This window comes from Oncorhynchus mykiss, chromosome 27, assembly GCF_057628025.1.
Source record: "Oncorhynchus mykiss isolate SJ-2025 chromosome 27, ASM5762802v1, whole genome shotgun sequence".
Classification (NCBI taxonomy): domain Eukaryota; kingdom Metazoa; phylum Chordata; class Actinopteri; order Salmoniformes; family Salmonidae; genus Oncorhynchus; species Oncorhynchus mykiss.
The window spans coordinates 28685335-28693763 of record NC_143048.1 but is presented as its reverse complement, the minus strand read 5'-3'; the positions used below and the strand labels follow the sequence as shown (position 1 = coordinate 28693763).

Below are 8429 nucleotides of genomic sequence, written 5' to 3'. Positions count from 1 at the left end.
AAATCATCTCAAGTCCCCACCACAAATCCTAGATCTGCAAAGATGTTGAACTCTCTTACTAAAGAGATGGGACTGATAGATATCTGGAGAGAGACTAATAGCTCATCTATGGACTATACATACTACTCTAATGTCCATAACACCTACTCCCGTATAGATTACATTTTTATCCCAAAGAGTTTCATAAATTCAGCCACTTGTACAATCGGACCCATAGCACTTTCAGATCACTCCTTTGTCCACCTCCGCTTTGACCTCTGCAAAAACATCCCAAAGTCAAAGAGCTGGAAATTCAACACCTCCATGCTATCAAACGAAGCATTCCATACATTGGTAGACAACTACACACAAGACAATAAAGATTCTCCTGTTTCTCCGGCCACAATGTGGGACGCTGCTAAAGCCACACTAAGAGGTCATCTAATTGCATATGCTTCCTCTAAGAAAAAAGCAATGGAAGCACACAGGCTAGATCTTGAGAGGGAGCTGGAATGCTGTGAAAAAATACATAAACAATCCCTAGACAGCACCTCCTGGAGTCATCTTAAAGCATCCAAAGCCAAACTGAATTTGGACTACACTCGGGAGATAAAAAAAAAAAGGTTTTCTTTACTAAACAGAAATACCATGAGTATAGCAATAGGCCCAGTAGATTGCTTGCTTACCAATTAAAAAAGGAGCAGTCAGAGCGTACAATCATGGCTATCCGAACAGCAGAGGACGAGGTCACATATGACCCAAAAAAGATCCATTTAACTTTTCATGATTTTTACTGCAAACTATATACCTCTGAGAGAAAACACACGGAGGCAGAACTCCACTCTTTCCTAGAGGGAATCTCGCTACCTAAACTATCAGAGACCGACCAAGAAGATCTCCACTACCCCTTCACTCCTGAGGAGATCCTGGAGGCAAAAACGGAGTTCTCTCAGACTCAATGCACACAGCTCGCATTACAGTGTTGCTAAAAAAAGACAAGGACCCCCTATCCTGCTCGTCCTTCCGGCCCATAAGCTTGTTGGATTTCGACTATAAAATAATTACCAAATTGCTCGCCAAAAGACTTAACACTCTTCTTCCCAAAATAATAAAAGCGGACCAAACTGGATTTATTAGAGACAGATACTCTTCTGATAACATTCGCCGTCTTTTTGATATTATTGATCAAGTAAACGCACAGAAGACCCCTGTCCTACTGGCTTCACTGGATGCTGAGAAGGCGTTTGACAGGATGGAGTGGAGCTTTCTGTTTTCAGTCTTAGAAAAGTTCAATATGGGCCCAAATTTTATTAAATGGATCAAATCACTATACTCTCATCCAAATGCCATGGTGACTACTAATGGACTGAACTCTGACAGATTCCCTCTGGAACGGGGCACAAGACAAGGGTGCTCGCTGTCCCCGCTGCTCTACTTGTTGGGGGCGGAGCCTCTGGCAGAGCTGATAAGGAGCAATCCAAGTATTATGGGTGTTTCTGCAGGCGGCCTGCAGCACAAGATTTCGCTTTACGCGGATGATGTCTTGCTCTACATATCCAACCCTGAGAAATCCCTCCCTCTCATTTTAGACACAATTGCTCAGTATGGCAAGTTTTCAGGTTATAAGATCAATTTTAACAAATCCACTGCCTGCCCTCTCAATATTACACTCACCAGCTCTATGAAGACACTTTGTCCTTTCCAATGGAAAACACAGGGGTTTCAATACCTCGGGATCTTCATAACACCAGATCTGAATAGCCTTTTTAAGGAAAATTATCTTCCACTCCTGGACCGAATCAAGAACGATCTCCAAACCTGGATCTCCCTCCCAATTAGCTTAGTAGGAAGAATTAATGTAATCCGTATGAACGTCCTCCCTAGACTGAACTACTTATTTCAGATGCTCCCATGCTATCTCCCAGTAGGTTCCTTTTTCAAAACAACTAACCAAAGCATCACCGAATTTATATGGGGCAATAAAAAACCTAGGATCAAGTTTTCCACTCTATCGAAACCTGAATCTAAGGGTGGTCTTGCCCTTCCCTCCCTTCAATTGTACTACTGGTACAACATGGATCACAAACAGACAAGAGTCAACGTGGATTCAGATAGAAGCCCAATCCTGTGGTTCATTGCCCTTAAGCTCAATTATATTCATTAATAACTTTAGTGAAGTGGGCAACATAGCCAAAACCTTTGTGATTTACAGCACCCTACTAGCGTGGAGGGACTGTAAGAAATACCTGGGCATTTCCTCCCAAATATGTTCTCACTCGCCTATAGTGGGCAACCCAGACTTGCCAAAAGCCCTGAGGGAGGCCAACTTTAATCTTTGGCATACTCTAGGAATCAGGACCTTTTCAGACCTATTTCATCAGAAAACCACTACACTGAAATCCTTTCAAGAGCTCTGCAGTGAATTCGATGTGCCAAGATCCCATTTTTTCAAATATCTTCCAAATTAGACATGTAATTTCCTCATTTACCTCCAAGAGGTTTAGAACTCAGTTGAATGAAGTTGAAACCCTTCTTGTCACAGCACAATCCATTAAAGGCAAAATATCTTACATCTATAGACTCCTTTCTGAGAAAGGAAGCTCCTCCTTTACTCCTTTGAAAATAATCTGCGAAAAGGACCTTGGTCTGACTATCAGTGATGAGTTATGGGCAGAGGTTTGCGACAGGGTATACTGCTCCTCTACCAGTGTAAAAATGAAAGAATCTAATTACACATTTTTGTACAAATTGTATTATACTCCTTTGAGACTCCATAGAATGAAAACAGATATGTCTCCTAACTGTAAAAGATGTACCTCTGAAAGTGGAACCTATATGCATGTATTTTGGAGCTGTAGGGAGATTGCCAGATTCTGGCAATCTGTACATACTGCTGCACAGAAAATACTAGCGGTACAGTTTGATATGACCCCGTGTATCTATCTTCTTAATGCCCAGCAGAACTTTGTTCTTGATCCTGACAGAGAAAATTTGCTTATGACTATTACATACTTTGCTAAGAAAGGTATTCTTCTATTGTGGGCCTCAAATACCCCTCCTACATTTAAAATGTGGATTGACCAGATTGTTGACTTTCTTCCTCTTGAAAAGCTCACTTATGACCTCCACAAGAGACAGCCCAAGTTTGATAGACTCTGGTCTTCACTATTCAACTATATTTCAAACTGGACAGAGTGAACGGGGTGACTAGGGAAATGCGCAGATACATGTTGTGTAAGGTACTGTAAAACCTAAAAACAAATTATTGGCCCGTCGTCTCAGCGAATGCTTGAAATAGCTGATAAGAACCTTGATAGTGCTGCTGCATGTGTTAAATGTTTTTTTTGTGTGTTTTTATTTTAATTTCGTTTTTGAGTACGTGTGCACCAAGGAAAATAAATGCTTTTATTTGACTTTATCATTCATTTTAATTGTATTTTTATTTTTTCAAATGTATTATTATTTTTTGACTTTTTCTTTTTTTAAAGCCTGTGAATGTGGAATGTGTTTTGTTGGTTGATTGAAAAACAAGAACTTTAATAAAACTTTCAATTGAACAAAAAAAAAAAAATAGCACTGTTGTTCTAATCGTCAGATCGCAGGTATTCTGATCTTCACTGTCCATGGTGCTGAATCTGGCTGGGTAGATTAGTTTGAATGCTGAAAACTTGTTTGCCTACATTTAAAGGCCCTGTGAAGTCAAAATAATTGTATTTCATATTGTACAACAGCTGATGAAACTAACACTGTAAATGTGTTTTACAAAAATGTGATCGGGGTTGCTTCCTGATAGTTCTGGTTGAAAATACGGAGCATGTTCCTCTGCCCAGGCCTTGCTGACACTTGCCAGATCTTACACTGCCTGGATAGGTATTTTGTGTGTCAGCTAACCACATATGTTATAGCAATCTGTCAGTCGATGACACAATGGATGACTTGGCACACAACCATTGGTTGATGCATGCAACACCTGAGCAGGGACACATTCTTTTCACAGCACTTCAATGCAAAGTAATTTTAGTAGAAGGTTTGGAGAGCATTTTCACTAACCCTAACCCTTTTCCTAACCTAAACCTCAGTTTCCTAACCTGCTACGAAAAATTCACTTTGATATTGAAGTGCCATGAAAAGAGAGTTTCTCACATCTATACAGCACCTTCTAATCAGCAGGTTTGCATGGGCGAGAGTTTTGGCTTTCCATGGCGACATCACCATGTGTAAATTGGTTTATAGACCAACGACAAAGAGTGCCAATAACAGCTAGTTTTAATTTCCCCTCCACACTGACCACTCCCAGACAGTCCTGGCAAAATTGTTGCTTGAGAAAGTTTTTTTTGCAAAAAATACATTTTTCACCATTTTCATCGTAATCTATTACAGTAAGGTACTTAATTGTTACCCAGAAATGATTTGATATTGATATAAAAACGTCTGCTTTGGGCCTTAAAAAGATATGTGCACTACATACTCAGAAATCACATATATTTACATTTTAGAATGTATTTTATCAAGAAAGTGAGTTATACATGTCTTTTTTAATCTTACTCTTAGTTGCAAATAATTAATTTGGCTGTGGTTCATTTGATTTTCAGCACAACCCTGTTTGATAACGTATAGTATTATAGTGACTTCTTGTGGTAAAATGTCAAACTCACAACTAAACTCATTAAAATGGAGGTTTTCTTTACCCTGTCTTATCAAACAGTGCAACATTTGACTGATGAAATAGCATTCTTCTAAAATTCTTCCACTTCTAGATGCAAAATACAAGTCACTATTCCAATACTGTTTGATTCTGCCATTTTTGAAATACTATTTACAAATATGAGCGTAAATGTCTGAGATCGAGACACCAACATTTAACATTTCAGTTAAAAACCCTTTGGATAATATCAACATTAATTACTTAACATCTTAACACATACACACCATGTAAATATCAATAAACAGAGGAACACATGCTACAAATAGTTAGTGACTACCTACCAGTCAATTAAATTAGATTATTCAGAAAAATAACATTGTTATAAGAGACAAATTGCCTTTAGACAACATAAATGACTGCATCTGGACACAGGTCAAAACTACTCTGCCGAGCTCAAGTTACCAGCTATGTATGGTTTCAACACTTACATTTATTGAGTTATTGAAAAGTATCCTACAAACATTGTTCGAATGTGAAAGTGATCAGGTTTTCTGAAACAGGTGTGTTTGTATTGAAGAAACCTGAGATTGTGGACAGTAGGACTTGTGTGAACAGGTGTGAACAGACTGAAGATAATGATGTTTTCCTTTCTCTGTCTTTCGAAACTCAGGAACAGTTTGAATGTTTTTTTATTGTAATTTAAACAATGGTATGGATGATTAAGCTGGATCTTTCTCTCTGAATCAGGAGTGCACTTTCATTCTCCCAATTTTTCCAAAAGCCCAATCTGAGCAACCTTTGCTATAAACCCTGTCTTTCCCATTGTTGTTTCAAAAGTGGAAAATTATCAATTCGATAATCACACATAATGGGCATTTCACAGCCAAGACTTTTTGATCCTTCCCATCAAGGCCATGTTGGCCAGTTTAACCTTCACCCGGTCCCTCTCTTCCGGAGTCCTCTTGGAGGTGCACTCCACAGTAGAGTCGGTCTCAAAGGAGATGGCTGGGATGTGAGTGAGCAGGTGGCCCCCAGCCTTCTCCTGGGCCATGGGCGTGGGAGTCTGCAGGACCAGCCTGCTTCTCAGAGAGTGTTTGAGCTGCAGCAGCAGAGGGTTGTGGTGGTCGTACAGCCCCACAGGGTGGCTCTCGGGCTGGAAGCAGGTTGAGCAAGCGGAGCACAGTACGCGGAAGATGTAGACCCAGCCCAGGTAGTGCAGCTCTGCGATGTTGAGCACAAAGCAGCCCACGCTAATGCTGAACATGAAGTTGAGAAAGATAGTCTTCTCGGTGGCTCGTGACACAAAGCAGTCTGTGCGGGTGGGGCAGGGGTAGGTCTCACAGTGGTACAGTTGGGGCACCTCGAAGCCAAACAGGTAGTACTGCCCCACCAGGAAGGTGATCTCCATGACGGAGCGCAGCAGCACTTGCAGGATGTATATTAGCAGCACCTGGCTGGACAGCTGAGTTGGGTCCGCCCCTACCTCTCCACAGTCCTCCTCTAGCAGGCTATGCTCCACCCCCTCCCCTTCCTGACCACCCCACTCCTCTCTGTATCCAGGGCAGTAGGTGGACATACCAGTCTCCATGTTCTCCAGCCCTTTCTTCACCAGCTGCCCAAACACCTTCTTGGAGGTCCGCTCAGCCATCACCTGCCCCCTCTGGACCTCCGGCTTCTTATCCTTGGCGATCTTGTGCAGGACGTAAACGATGTAGAAGATGGACGGCGTGGAGACCAAGACGATCTGGAAGACCCAGAAGCGCAGGTGTGAGATGGGGGCGAAGGTGTCATAGCAGACGGTGTTGCAGCCGGGCTGCAGGGTGTTGCAGGTGAACTTGGACTGCTCATCGCTGTACACCGCGTCCCCCACCAGGGTCACCAGCAGGATGCGGAAGATCAGCAGCATGGTCAGCCAGATCTTGCCGATCACTGTGGAGTGGTTCTGCACCTCGGACAGGAAGCGTCCGAGAATGGACCAGTCTCCCATGGTTTAACCTGGGGGGATCACAACCTCTCAGTCCACTACTACCTAAAACAGTACAGTAGGAATCATTTAGACACCAATTTTAATTCTATGTAAAGGAACATTTTCTAATGTTTTGCAAACAGTGAGAGCAAATGGCTTCTCATCTGATCTAAGATGGTTGTATTGCAACTCACAATACAGAAAACCTTTTTATTCTGTTGAATAAATAAATGTTCCAAAAATGTCACTCATTATCTCATAACTTCTCAGACAGCTGTTGATACACGAGACGTATAGAGTATGCACATATCAATGAGGGGAATACATTGCAAATTGTAACAGCAGAAAATACTGTTTCCCATTTTTCCCTTTATCATAACAATTGAAAATGCAAACAGAGAAGAACAATCCGAACAAAACAGTTAGAAATCCACTCACCCCTGGATAGTTAGTCTCTTTCCAATGCAAATCTGTCAAAAATGCTTTGCCATGCAGTCCGCATTGGCTATAATTAATATGAGTGCTGTTTAATGGACGATTTGAACGGTGTTGAGCCTCGTATGGGAGAATAGGCATATTCAGACATATTCAGCCACTCTATCTGAAACTCTCATTGTACTGTGGGGATACAAAGGCAGCCAATGTACAGTTTAACAAAGATTTAAAATACAATGGGAGGCACCTTTTCTGAACAGCCGGGAATAGTCAAACAATAACAGCAGGGAAAAAACTGGAAAAGGAAAACAATGCCAATTTATGCAAAGCTTCTGCTCTAAGCCTGTTTCAAAAATACAATTTAGAGAAATGGAAGATTTAATATTTCTCACTTTTCCAGACTATGCTCAATCTTTGAATGAAATGTGATGACAAAGTAGAGGAATCATCCAGCAGTTTTAGGCTTATAGTCACCAGTTATGACGACAGCATTTGTCTTTCTCTAGGCCACTAGCCTTAGTGCTGTGCCCCATCCACTTATAGGCCTGACCTAAAACAGAAATACAAATCTCACAATACATACAGTTCACTAAAATTGTCTTCCAGGAACTGTCTGGACTAAACAGGACTGTGGTATCCCTTCAAATTGTATACTGAAGTCCCTATAAGCAGCTAACATCAATAACAATCAAATCCAAGTCCACAGATGAAACACACAGAACAGGTTGTATCTCCTTTAAAATAAGTATGTTTAGAGTCTATCCATCCACTTGAATGTCTATCATGGGATCAAATGTAAAGACCAAGTCTCAGTATCCTCCGCAGCATCCGTGTCTCTGCTTCATCATGGTGTGGTCCATACACTGGGGCTCTGGAACAGAGGACATCAGGACCATTACCCTGCAGTTTGTGAGGGCTGGAATTCAATTGTTACTTTGTGTTGTTGGGCTGAAAGGCTGGATTTGGTGTGGTCTGTGTGTGTCATATGTAAACTACAGGGCAGCCAGTGCCAGTGGGCCAAATATGATCATTAACTGAATTATTGATCGAGTTCATCTAAATTCAAATATTGAGGAAGCATCTGGCTTTCTGAAAACATCAATCTGTCAAAGACAGAAATTGCTAACGAAGTACTAAGGATTGTCATGCCTAGAGCTGTAGACCCATTGATAATTTTTATAATTTAACCTTCATTTAACTAGGCAAGTCAGTTAAGAACAAATTCTTATTTACAATGACAATCTACCCAGGACGACGCTGGGCCAATTGTGTGCAGCCCTATGGGACGCCCAATCACAGCTGTTTGTGATACAGCCCAGTATCGAACCAGGGTCTGTAGTGACGCCTCTATCACTGAGGTGCAGTGCCTTAGACCGCTGTGCCCCCATCAGATAATGGACAAAT

General features: G+C 41.5%; 1 pseudogene across 1 annotated transcript; it reads right to left on the bottom strand.

The window, feature by feature from the left end:
* Window positions 1-5094: 5094 nt before the first annotated feature.
* LOC110507143 (gap junction delta-2 protein pseudogene) lies at window positions 5095-7928 on the bottom strand (annotated as a pseudogene). The gene has a single exon (XR_016492480.1). The product of XR_016492480.1 is annotated as a gap junction delta-2 protein pseudogene (transcript).
* Between the last annotated feature and the right edge of the window lie 501 nt (window positions 7929-8429).